A 12,069-nucleotide genomic window follows, 5' to 3' on the forward strand; every position below is an offset into this window, starting at 1 on the left:
AGGATGTATGCACACTTACTAACTACTGCTGGAGCAGGTGGGCTGAGAATGGTCTCAGCTGTGGATCCACACCTCCCACCACTGGCTAGTACAGCCAAGCCAAAGCTGGTAATATCATAATTTGCTGCTGATAGGCCAGCAGTTAATGACTATCCCCCGAGAGCAAGGGAAGAATTGTGACTTAGGGGGTGTACTGAGTCACAGTGCCTCCAGGGCAATGGAGCATCTTAGACATCATGTTTTGTTCAGGACTGTGCCTCCAGATACAGTAAACCCCATGACATTCTATGCAGGACCTTCAGTCACTCTATAGGAACATGTATGTTACATCTTTCAGAGCAAGAGAAGGACTGCTGGCAATAGTTTAGAACCTAGACCCAGGTCTGCAGGGGCCAGCTCACAGCTGCTTAATTCATATAATCTCAATTTATTTTTAAAGTAAGTTTCTAGCCTTCCTACTGACTGGGCAAAGCTTGAAATGGGATCCCTGGCATTCAAATAACCAGAAGGCAAACCAACAACTCGTTCTATTAGTTTTACTATCTCATTTTGAAGATAGTCTCATATTTTGGGAGGATCTGACTCTTGTTATGTGAGGCTACGTCTAGACTGCAGACTTCTTGCGCAAGGAGCTTTTATCAGAAGAGTTCTTCCACAAAAACTTCTTGCGCAAGAGCACATCACACTGCAAAAGCGCATCGAAAAAGCAATGTACTTTTGTGGAAGAGAGCGTCCTGGCTGCATGGATGCTCTCTCGAAAGTAAGCTCTGATTGCTGTGCACTGAATGGCCACCAGGACACCTGTGCTTTTTCCTTTTTCATCTTTTTGCGCAAAAAACTCCTCTTCCCCATCCACGTATACCTTTTTGCAAAAGAGTTCATTCACAAAAAGGCATTCTTCCTCGTAGAATGAGGAATACTTACGCCGGAAAAACCCCTCTGTTCTTTCTATTGTTATGTGCAAAAACACGCTTGAGGTGTGGATGCTCTGCAAGTTTTTTTTTGGAAAAACGGCCGTCTTTCCAAAAAAACTCTGTAGTTTAGACATAGCCTGTATGCTTGGAGCTGTCACTACTAACACAGTCATGACTTTAGAGAAGGAACTAACTGGACTTAGTAGAAAAATGTGAGGGCAAATGCAGGGAATTTGGCTTAGGGAGATGTAAGTTACAGCGGTGCGGGGAATGTCCCAGCAGAACTATAGCAATGTAATTACACTTCAATAGCTATATTGATAACAACTATGCCATTAAAAGTCACTTTTATTTTAGAATAGACTGTCCACCTGCAGAGTTATGCCAACATAGCTGTAGCATAATGTTACTGCTTTTGTGCAACCTATCAGTATCTTCATGAAGACAAGCACTTGGGAGCACTAGCCCCGTTGACTATCAACTCAGCTTTTAAGTCACTTTAGAAATGCCTCATGCACTGCCAGAGAGCAGATGTTGTTTCAGGCAGTGTTTGGACCCAGGGAAGGGTACTCATTCCCTCTGGGCACTCCATGGAGTAGGAATCACTATAGAGAAGGGGTGAATTAACAACCCACACCCTGTCATGGCTAGGTCCTTTCTCCTGATCCCATTCACTGTTTGGACACTCTGACTACCCCCTGCAAGGGTAATGCCCACAGACAGAACAGAGCCTGGGACCTCTGAAGTTTAGCACATGAGTTTCTGCTGCGTATGCTACTAGCCAGCTGCCTATTAGCTTGTACAGTAGAAGTTTGTGCCCTTGGGTATGTCTAGACTACATGGCTCATCGACGGAGCCATGTAGATTTGTTTATTGGGCATAGGGAAATGAAGCGGCGATTTAAATAATTGCCGCTTCATTTAAATTTAAATGGCTGCCACGCTGTGCTGATCAGCTGTTTGTCAGCTCAGCGCGCTAGTCTGGACACTCCACGAGGCATACCGGGGAGGTTGACAAATGCCTTTGATGTCGACCGCGGAGCGTCCAGACTAGCGCGCTGAGCTGACAAACAACTGATTGGCACAGCATGGCAGCCATTTAAATTTAAATGAAGCGCCAATTATTTAAATCGCTGCTTCATTTCCCTGTGCCGGGTAGCCTAATCTACCCCTTCTCTTGAAATAACTGTTAAACCTCATTTTAAGAGGAATAAGGGTTATTTTGCGAGAAAGATTTTCTCTCGAAATAACGCATCTACACAGTGCGTTTTATTTCAAAATAGCGCCATAACACGATTATGCAAATGAAGTGCGGGATATTTCAATCCCAGCTTCATACGCAACTTCAAATGTCTTCATTTGCATCCCTATTTCGAACTAGGGTGCAAGTGTAGACGTACCCAATGTGAATTAGGCATCTAAATGGCTTTAAGAATCACTGAGCCTCCTACAGCTCCTGAGTCTCAGTGCTGAGTCCTCCGAAGCACTGATGCAAATGCGCATACACAGTAAAAACACCACTGCACAAACAACATCAATGCGAGCCGCTGGTGAGGATCGAAGGCTAAACCGCCATAGCAAAGCCCCGCACACTATGCAGCATGCTGTTTTCTTCCCTGGTGGTGATAAAGAGGGGTTTGTTTCATTTAGAAGAAGAAACGAATAGAATGCCCAAGACCCTTCCTTGTGGCCGCATGCACCTGGGAGCTGTCACAAGCTCAGGGAAGTGGGAGGAGGGGCTTTGTCTTAGGTCTCAGTGTCTGGTTGCATTATTGGCAGCATGTCACTGAGTTGTAATGATTCAGTCAGTACCAGATTGTGCCCCCCCAGAGAGCCAGGAGTTTGGCCATGTGCCCTGCCGCTGACTGTTCCCAGTCATGCTATCTTGTCACGACAATTACAGCGTGAAAGGAAGGGTGCTTGGCCCTGGATAGCGTGCTGAGAATCTTCTCAGTGGGTGCAAATCTGAAAGCCCCGTATAGTCTCATGTGCAACAAGGTGCATTGGTAGTATGCTGAAACCAGAGCTAAGGTAAACTGTGCTCCATGCTGAATATGGGGTGTGTGTGTGGGGGCGGGGGGGAACTTATCAAATCCATGTGGTTCCACAGAGCAGCATTCCCAGCTACATCACAAGCTGACCTTTTGCTAAGTAGTGAAGCAGCTGCCAGTCTCCAGCTATTAAAACCCAAGTGAAAACAAGCTTATCTGAGAAGCCAAGGTGTTGCGAGAGCCCAGCGTCTGAGCACCATAGCAGCAGCGCGTAGAGGCATTGGAAGTAATTAAAAACTAAACGCCACAGGATGTGCCAGGGTAGGCCTCAAGCTTCCTGTAATGGTGGCACCAGTGGAGGCAGACTCCAGGGATGTACTTTGCTTGTGCATATTTTATTTTCTGAGATAGTTGGTTTGACTCCTCTGGAGAGGTGGTTGTGGAAGGAGCCCTCTGCAGCAAATCCACCTATCACAGGTGGGTGGGGGTTGGGCTGGAGTGGGGCTGTCCCACCGTGGAAACTAAAAAAACTATGTGGACTCCTTCAGGATAGAGGTAGGGGGTTGAAAAGGGAGGTTTTCCTCTTCAGGACACTATCTTCCACTTTCATCCAGTCTGTGAGTAAGGGAAGGTTACACAACTGCACTGCCACACTCCAATCTCCCCTTGCAGCCTCTGCTGCACTGTTACTTGGGGGAGCCACTTGAGGACAAAACAACTGTAGCAGGCGCACCAGGCCTGGAACAGAGGAGGCAAGATGGTTCCTCGTGTCTCATGGATCCCTCTCAAGATCCATTGTTGGGAGGTACCCAGCCTCCCCAATCCTTTTCAGCAGACAGGAAGCCTAATGGATTTTTCCTCCACTTCTAGATCCCTCATCCCACCCCCATCCTTTACCAGAGGACAGACATACCTATCTTCTGGTCGCCCAGGAATTAGAGACTGATTCTGGGGAAGAATGAGGCTTCACGTAGGGTTGTTATTTAACTCCAATTCTAGTGTTCATAGATTGGTTTGTGCACTGCCACTACCCCCATCATCACTTTCCTCTGTGCGATCGAGGCACTTCATTATGGAGAAGTGATTCTGAACTGAAAAACAGATGTGAGGAAGTGAACTCAGAACTCTTACCAATAAAATATTTATGCACCTGTGTTTGAGTGCATTGCAGGTTTGCATCCCATGCTTTGCACTCTTGTGAGTGAATAACCTTGATTAAACCATTGCCAATTCATTAACCAATTTTCCTAGGGTTACTTCTGCAAATCTACTGCTATATTCAGTTGTGTTTATTAGTTGGTGCAATGGAGAAGTTACAGCTTATCTAAACTTAAGAGGAGCCTGCCAAAGTGTGTTGTTCTGAATCTCAGCAGAGAGGAAAATATGTCTAATGAATAATTAAAGCTAAAAGAGCAAACACTGCCTTTTGCTGTCTCTCATTTTTTATGTTCGCTTTCCTTAGACAATAGAAGACTTCAGATACAGGACTCAGATGAGTTCTCCACCATTCCTGTTCATTAAAATGGATCTTGTTTTTTATTTGTCTACATTTTGATGACTGGTGTTTCACTTATTAATTTTAGCAATTTAAGTCAATTGTCAGACTTTGGGGATTAACCATTTCAATTGCAAGCTTTTAATTATCATTAGCCAGGCACTTTATACATACACTTAACACCCTTGTGATTCATATCACTATGCCAGCATAGCTATGGAAAACAGTGATTGTTACAGAATCATGGAGAGGTGTAGGTACACACACGTAGCTGAAAAGGAATTCAGAATCAAGGAAAAGAAAAACCACGGTCCATAAAAAGAGCTAGGGTAGCCATCTAGCCCTCTGTCTCCCAAAGCCCTGCCAATCTGTCAAGCATTTTCCTCTCTTCCAGCCTATCCTCCCAAACATCTCCTCATTTTTCTGAGCTCTCTCCTTATCTTACTCCCTCCTCCTTTCTTCCACAGCTCCCTGCTTCCCCACTGAGCCACCTCCTCCCTCCTTTCTCCTGCTGAGGTCTTGTTTCTTCCTCCTTAATCACACCTCTCTTTATTTTCTTCTTCCCCTCTTTCCTTCAGTCCCCCCTTCCCCCTCCTAAGCTGTATTCTTGCTGTCCTCATCTCCTGCATTTTCTCCACAGCCTCACAAGACGCATGCCCTCCCCTGATCTTCAGGCAATTTTGTCCACAGCAACTTCCTTCTTCCTTGTTTATCACTGCTCACAGGTCTCCATTGCAACCACCATGGCAAGTAGCAGGGCCCCTTGTTTCCAGACCATCTCTGAATGCCGGTAGGTGGCACTCCATCTCTTCCCCTGCCTCCATTTAGGCCACGTCTCCACTTGCCATGCTGGAGATGGAGGGCATCTGTGGTCCGTGCCGGCGCTCCTCGTACTTCCGAGGAGTAAGAGAACCCAACGTGAGTGTTTACTCCCATCAACCTCCCACTGTGAAGATGTCGTCAAGTTCAGCCTAAGGTACATCAGCTCCAGTGCAGACCTGGCCTTAAGCAAGTTATATGGAAAGGAGACATCTGACTTTGTTATGGGTCTGGCTGATACTGGTTATTTCACACCTTGTTCTACTACTAATTAACTATAATTAAATCCAAATTACCCCATCCATCATGAAATAGGCTCATGACTTTGCAAGTCCTTCAGACGTGCTTTCTTTATATTTCCTTTCTGATTTGCATTTCATTTTCAGGAGTATTTTTGAATCTGTTATATTTTACTCTAAATCCTGGTCTTTTTCATTGCATCCCAATTATGTTTCCAAGGTTAGACATCATCTTTGGTCAGCTGACTTATGATGACCAGGGAGTGTTGTAAACTATCTAGGTGGCCTACAGTTTGTGCTAATGCAGCTCTGTGTGAGGCATGGGACCTTTGGCTCCGGCTCTTCAAAATGCTGCCATCATCAAGGTCTGGACTGGAATCATCTGGTTGCATCCCTTCTCCCCGCCTTTGGATTCCCTGCAGTCATTTGTCTTGCTTTGATCTTGCATCACTGATTGTGCATGATCAATCTCTGGAGATTGCCTCTATGTATAACTCTGGTATAGACATGAGGAAAAACATGCTTGCTCTGAAATGAATGAGGACCCAAATCAAGGTTGCTAGGATATATGTAGAGCCAGACATATTGCAAGCATTCTCTTCAATTAAAATGATTTATGGAGCAATGTATCCCTATTACTTCTTCAATATCCAATTTTTTTAAAAAGTGTCATCAAACAGACTGTTTGGTGATGGATAACCACAGATTTAAGGGACATATGGAAATTTTACACGATGCCTGCAGAGTCCAAATACCCCGTGCATTGCTAACCATTGATTAATGTGCTTGTGCATCACACCTTCCCAAATGCAACATTTTTCCTTTGAAACCTTTTATGATAGCAATACAGAGGCTTCTAAAACCTTTAATCAGGGATTGTTGTCTTCATGGTTTGGAACTGTGATGTCACCAGCCTGTCTTTATAAGAGTTTCCCTGCAATTACAGGAATTACTGAAATCAACTATATTCTATTGTGTACATTTCTATTGTGTTCTGATTCTTATCGATGTGCACCATCAGCATTTGTGCTCAGTTCTGCGATGTTTATTCCTACAAGTACAGGCTAAATCTCTCTGGTCCAGTACTCTCTGGTCTGGCATGATTTTAGTCAGCCAGATGGACATTTATCATGGGTGTGGCCAAGTTTTTCCCAGTCCCATAGTTTGTTTACAGCCTCTCAGTGTTCTGTGCAGTTATTTAGCCCTAATTTACCCCTAAATGTCTTCCAAGGGCTCAGTAAGCAGTGGACGTGCTGGTAATGCTGCTAGACAATATTGATCTCCCATGCTTTGGCAAATTTTCTGGTTTAGCACCAGTCAGATCCCAAGGGTGTTGGACTAGAGAGGTTCAACCTGCAGTTCTTACTCCTATAAGACAACTCACTTTACAAAAAGGACTCATTCCGCTCTTGGCTACTCCAGATTAACACTGCTCTAATTTCATAGACTTCAGTCAAATTATTCCTGCTTTGCACCAAGGCAAGTGATAGAAGCATTGTGCCCTGTGCTTTGAGCCAGTGCCACAGGGAGTCTGCTGCTATCCTTTCTGATGTCATGAAGAAAAGCCGTGTTGTATAGCGGCCCGTGCCCTGTGAGCAGAGAAGTTTGGATCCAGAAGCGTGTGTTTAACAAAAGGAAAGGAATCAAATGATAGAGGGTAATTTAGAACAGTTTCCCTTTAAAGTGTCAGGGTGATGCTTTTCTTTGCCATAATTTCTGTACTCTCTGTCAAGGTAAAGATGTTCTTTGTTATTGTAGCAGACTGAATAATCAGGTCTATGCTAGGAAATAAGCACTATGATGACATGTACGTTTCTGACTCATCATGAGATCTCACAAGGAGTAGCATTAATATGAGCTCCGTTTTCAGTTTGCCAGTAATCATACCATTAATGCATGTCACCAACATGTACTATGGCAATGTATCCCACCAGTCTTTGTAGGCTTTTATGGGAAAAGTGCTAGGAGAGTATGAAAGTCAGAGAGCCACTGAGGATGCTGAATTGTGAAGGGCTCATCGGGTGTTGACTGCTCCCACCCCAAATCGTGCTAGCTCACCGAAAGGGGACATTCATTTCCTTGAACCACAACCTCCCTTCAAGAAAATGTTAGGCTGGTGATGTAATGTAACAAACCATATGAACTGTGAAGAAAGTCTAGGTGTCTGTAACAGGTTTGCGACTCCCCACTCTGGCACCTCCAACTGGCCACTCTAGGAATTAGCTCAGTCCAACCTCAAAGCGCCCTCTCCTGGTTGTGTCTCACTTACTATTGCCTTTTTGTCTGTTCTCCACCACACTTCTGGACCAGCAGCCCTCCAAGATCAGAGTGCCCTTCCCTCAAGGTACTGCCCTGCGGCAGTGCCCCCCACACTCTGGGGTACTCCCCTCCCAGGGAACCCTTAAACCCCTATACCCACTTGTCTTAGTCATCTACTGTCAGTTGTCGTCTAGCCCCTATCTGAGGGGCAAACTGCAGTCTGAAATGGCCAATCATCATTGGCAAGGGGGCGCGGACCTGCTGCCTTCTTCTGTCCTGGCTGCTCCTCTACAGCCCTAGTACCTCCCTAGGCCCCTGTCTCTGGGCCTCAGCATGGTGGTTATTGAGGCCTGAGCATCCCGTGCTAGCAAGCAGCTAGATCCCTCTCCCTCCAGAGCTAGCGAAAGAGAAAGAGTGAGCATCTTCTGGCCAGCAATCTTTTTATACAGCCCTGCTAGGCAATGATTGGCTGCCTCAAGCCCTCTCCTGATTGATTCCTAGCCACAGCCCTCACCCATTATTCATTCCGGTCCAGGGCAAATGTCCTATCACAGTGCCCATGGAGATGGATTTAAGCCACAACATTTAGATCTGGACTCTTTTGTTTGGTCTATTATCAACATATATGCCAGATACACACTTCAGAAGCAGCTCTAAACACCCTCAAAGATTGCCTAGAGTGTTGGTTCTTACCATTTACAATGCTTGGTTGTTCAAGTTGCATATCACAATTCTGTGTCTAGCTATGGAGATTTGTAGTTCCAAAGGACTCTAAAAGAAGAAAGAGTGAGTATATAAATGGCAGTAGCTTAAAATGTGCATGAATATGTGAGACAACAAACAGTCTAGGGAATCTGGCCTAACACAGTATGCCGAGTGCATTTTTACTTAACTTCACAGAGCAGCATCCATGCCCTGGGTATGCCCATGTCCATGTCAAAATATAAATTTACAAGGGAATTTGGGAGGTTGTAAATGGCCATTCCCTTATTTTTTCTTCCCGAGGAACTGATGGACCATAATATGGGCTTTAGAATTGGGCTATGCTCACAAAAGAGGAGCCCATCAAGTTTAATTTGATCACCATGCTAATGAGGAAGAATTGATAACAGGCTGGAATATAGGAAACTAGATGGAAGAAACCAAACTCAGCCCCCTTAAGGGAAACTCAATCCCAATAAGCCCTCGCAGTAGGGAAAAGTACAGTTTGACTATGTGAAAATAAATATGGTTTGTCATTCAGAGATTATGAATGCTACATCAAACAGGAGGCCTGTCTGAGCTTAGCATTGTAGCAGACAAAATTGACATTTTAGGACACTCTTATGATTGATAGACTGGCAGCAGCCTGTTCTCTGCCCTGAAAGAGACTTTCTGGTGTATGTTGGTGTATGCAGAGGCCAGGAAAGAGAAAGGAGAAAGAAATGACTTTTGTTCTGGATCAAGAGGTATCTGACATTCAGGTGGGATATGAACCATTCAGTCCTAATATAAATAGAGAATAACACTGATGTCATTGGAGGTATTCTGGGTTTATTCCAGTATGAATGAAATCAGAATCTAGTTGTGATGCTGCATAAGGATGTTAAGTAACGCGTCAATGACTAAGGGTATGTCTACACTACAGCACTAATTCGAACTAACTTAGTTAATTCGAATTAGTTAATTCGAACTAAGCTAATTCGAATTAGCGCATCTAGACTTAAAAACTAGTTCGAATTAGCGTTTTGCTAATTCGAACTAGCATGTCCACACTGAGTGGACCCTGAACCGAGATTAAGGATGTCCAGAAGCAGTGCCGGGAGGGCATCAGATTAGGACTTAGAGCGTGGAGCTGCTTTCTCAGACTAGCCGAGGGCTGTGCTTAAAAGGACCCAACCTCCACCCCAGACAGACAGTTCTCAGGGGTTCCCCGCTTGCAAAGCAGTCCTGGCTTGGAGTGCCCTGAGTGCCCACACTCGGCACATCACAGCACTCGGCCATCAGCCCGGCTGCACTTGCCGCAGGCTGCCATCCGGAGGGGGGGGTCAGTCAAGGGGCTTCAGGAGAGCTTCCACCCCGAGAAGCCCACAGAGCCAGCCCAGTCCTCCCCATCGGGGGCTCGTACCCCATTCCTCCCTCACCTCCTTCCACTTACCCCTCCCTAGCCCCCCTTCCTGATGTACAAAATAAAGGACATGTCTGTTCAAAAATAGAAACTCTCTTTATTGAACAAAACTCAGGGAGACTGGGAAAAGGAGGTGGGAGAGGGAAAGGCAACTAAAATGATCAGGGGTTTGGAACAGGTCCCATATGAAGAGAGGCTAAAGAGACTGGGACTTTTCAGCTTAGAAAAGAGGAGACTGAGAGGGGATATGATAGAGGTCTATAAAAGCATGAGTGGTGTGGAGAGGGTGCATAAAGAAAAGTTCTTCATTAGTTCCCATAATATAAGGACTAAAGGACACCAAATGAAATGAATGGGTAGCAGGCTTCAAACTAACAACAGAAAGTTCTTCTTCACAAAGCAAATAGTCAACCTGTGGAACTCCTTGCTGCAGGAGGCTGTGAAGGCTAGAACTAGAACAGAGTTTAAAGAGAAGTTAGATAAAGTCATGGAGGTTGGGTCCATGAAGTGCTATTAGCCAGGGGGTAGAAATGGTGTCCCTGGCCTCTGTTTGTGGAAGGCTGGAGATGGATGGCACGAGACAAATGGCTTGGTCATTGTCTTCGGTCCATCCCCTTCGGGGTACCTGGTGTTGGCCGCTGTCGGCAGACAGGCTACTGGGCTAGATGGACCTTTGGTCTGACCCAGTACGGCCATTCTAAGCTCAGGGCTCAGGGTCGGGGGTCTCAGTGGACCACCTTGATTTTCATGCAAACCTGCTCCTGGGTGGCCAGGCTGGCAGCTATCCTGCCCTAGATGGCCACTTTCCTGTGCCTAGTGCGGAGGTCGTGGATGAGGTTCATGATGTCCGCACTAGACCAAGTGGGCGCCCGCCTCTTGCGGACCTGGGCAGGCTCCCGGGAGCCACCAGCCTGGTCCCGGGAAGAGGCGGAGGGCTGGGTGGCAGCGGGTGGCTGGCTCGAGCCGTGCCAGGTGCAGGCTCTGCTGGCTGGGTGCTGGCAGGCTTGCACCTGGCATGGGCACTGTAGCCAGCACGTGCCCCTTTAAGGGCTCCAGGGCCGGGGTGTGTGGCCACCAGGGAAAGCTGGGGAGGGCTAGCCTCCCACTAGTTCGAATTAAGTGGCTACACAGCCCTTAATTCGAACTAGTTAATTCGAACTAGGCGTTAGTCTCGTGGAATGAGGTTTACCTAGTTCAAATTAAGTACTCCGCTAGTTCGAATTAAGTTCGAACTAGCGGTTCACGTGTGTAGCGCCTATCAAAGTTAATTCGAACTAACATCTGTTAGTTCGAATTAACTTTGTAGTGTAGACATACCCTAATTGTGTACTTGGTACATATTTGTATTGAATACGTTGAATAAGTGGCCACTGCAGCTCAAACGTAGTGGAATACGGGCATGCACGAAGCCCAGCTCCTACTACATTTAAACTGCAGAGCTGCAGCGGGGGTAGGTTCGGGACCTGGCATGAGCCAGGACTGAAGCAGTCCCAACTCATGCCAGGTCCGGACTGCTACGGCTCTGCCTTCCCTGCCCCCAACTTTGCGGAGATGGTGCTGGGGGGAGTTGGCTTTTAAGAGACAGCAACTGTGGTAGGGGGAGGGAATGTGAGTAGCCGATTCAACTACCCAATAAGCCTAGGTTCATCAGGTGGTTGATTTATCGACTACTCTTTTACAACCCTAATGCTGAGGGATATGTGATTGAAGATGCTGTCTTCCTTGGTACCCACAAGCTATTACTTCTCATGCTACCAGATGGCCCAGTTAGTATGAAATTTGAAATTTGCCTGATGAGAAAAGACATTAATATTCAATGCGGAAAGCAACATATGCACCATATCCCAGGAGACATCAGTGCCTGGAGTAAGACACTAGTTCTCCTACATAGCTGGAGTGCTTTGCATAGGATGATGGGAATATTCAATGGCATTTGCTGCAGATCAGTGATGAGGACAGAGTCCAACCTTGTGAAACTGAAGAGCATTTGAAGAGAAAAGGGTGTGGCAGGGACAAGATGTTTAAGTTTCCCAAACTACTGCGTAGCCTCTTGCTATTTATGGCTGCAAAAGCTGAACACTCGACACACCAAACAGGGCACTCCAGAAATGCGGTGATCCCATCATGCTGCATACTAAGACTATTATGTAAAAGCAGGAACATAGCAATGCATAGTGAGCGCAATTACCTGGGGATGGGGATATGGAGGAGAAAACTTTAACTATTTATGTTCCTAGAAAAGAAAG

General features: G+C 46.0%; 1 protein-coding gene and 1 long non-coding RNA gene across 3 annotated transcripts in view; one reads left to right on the top strand and one right to left on the bottom strand.

Annotated features, from left to right (window-relative positions):
* Nucleotides 1-12,069, top strand: part of CACNG4 (calcium voltage-gated channel auxiliary subunit gamma 4) — a 72,695-nt gene that overhangs the window by 24,558 nt on the left and 36,068 nt on the right. The gene's annotated exons all lie outside the window — the stretch shown is intronic.
* LOC142819127 (uncharacterized) overlaps nt 3,846-12,069 on the bottom strand; it is a 103,756-nt gene continuing 95,532 nt past the window's right edge. Inside the window, exons 4-5 of one of the 2 annotated variants that reach the window (XR_012896908.2) lie at nt 8,410-8,487; nt 3,846-3,995 (exon numbers count right to left, since the gene is read on the bottom strand). This is a non-coding gene — a long non-coding RNA (uncharacterized LOC142819127). Of the gene's footprint in view, nt 3,996-5,974; nt 6,392-8,409; nt 8,488-12,069 lie in introns of those variants that run through there. The other variant, XR_012896906.2, reaches the window with a different exon arrangement.

The sequence above is a fragment of the Pelodiscus sinensis genome, chromosome 20 (genome assembly GCF_052426305.1).
Source record: "Pelodiscus sinensis isolate ZL-2025 chromosome 20, ASM5242630v1, whole genome shotgun sequence".
Lineage (NCBI taxonomy): Eukaryota > Metazoa > Chordata > Testudines > Trionychidae > Pelodiscus > Pelodiscus sinensis.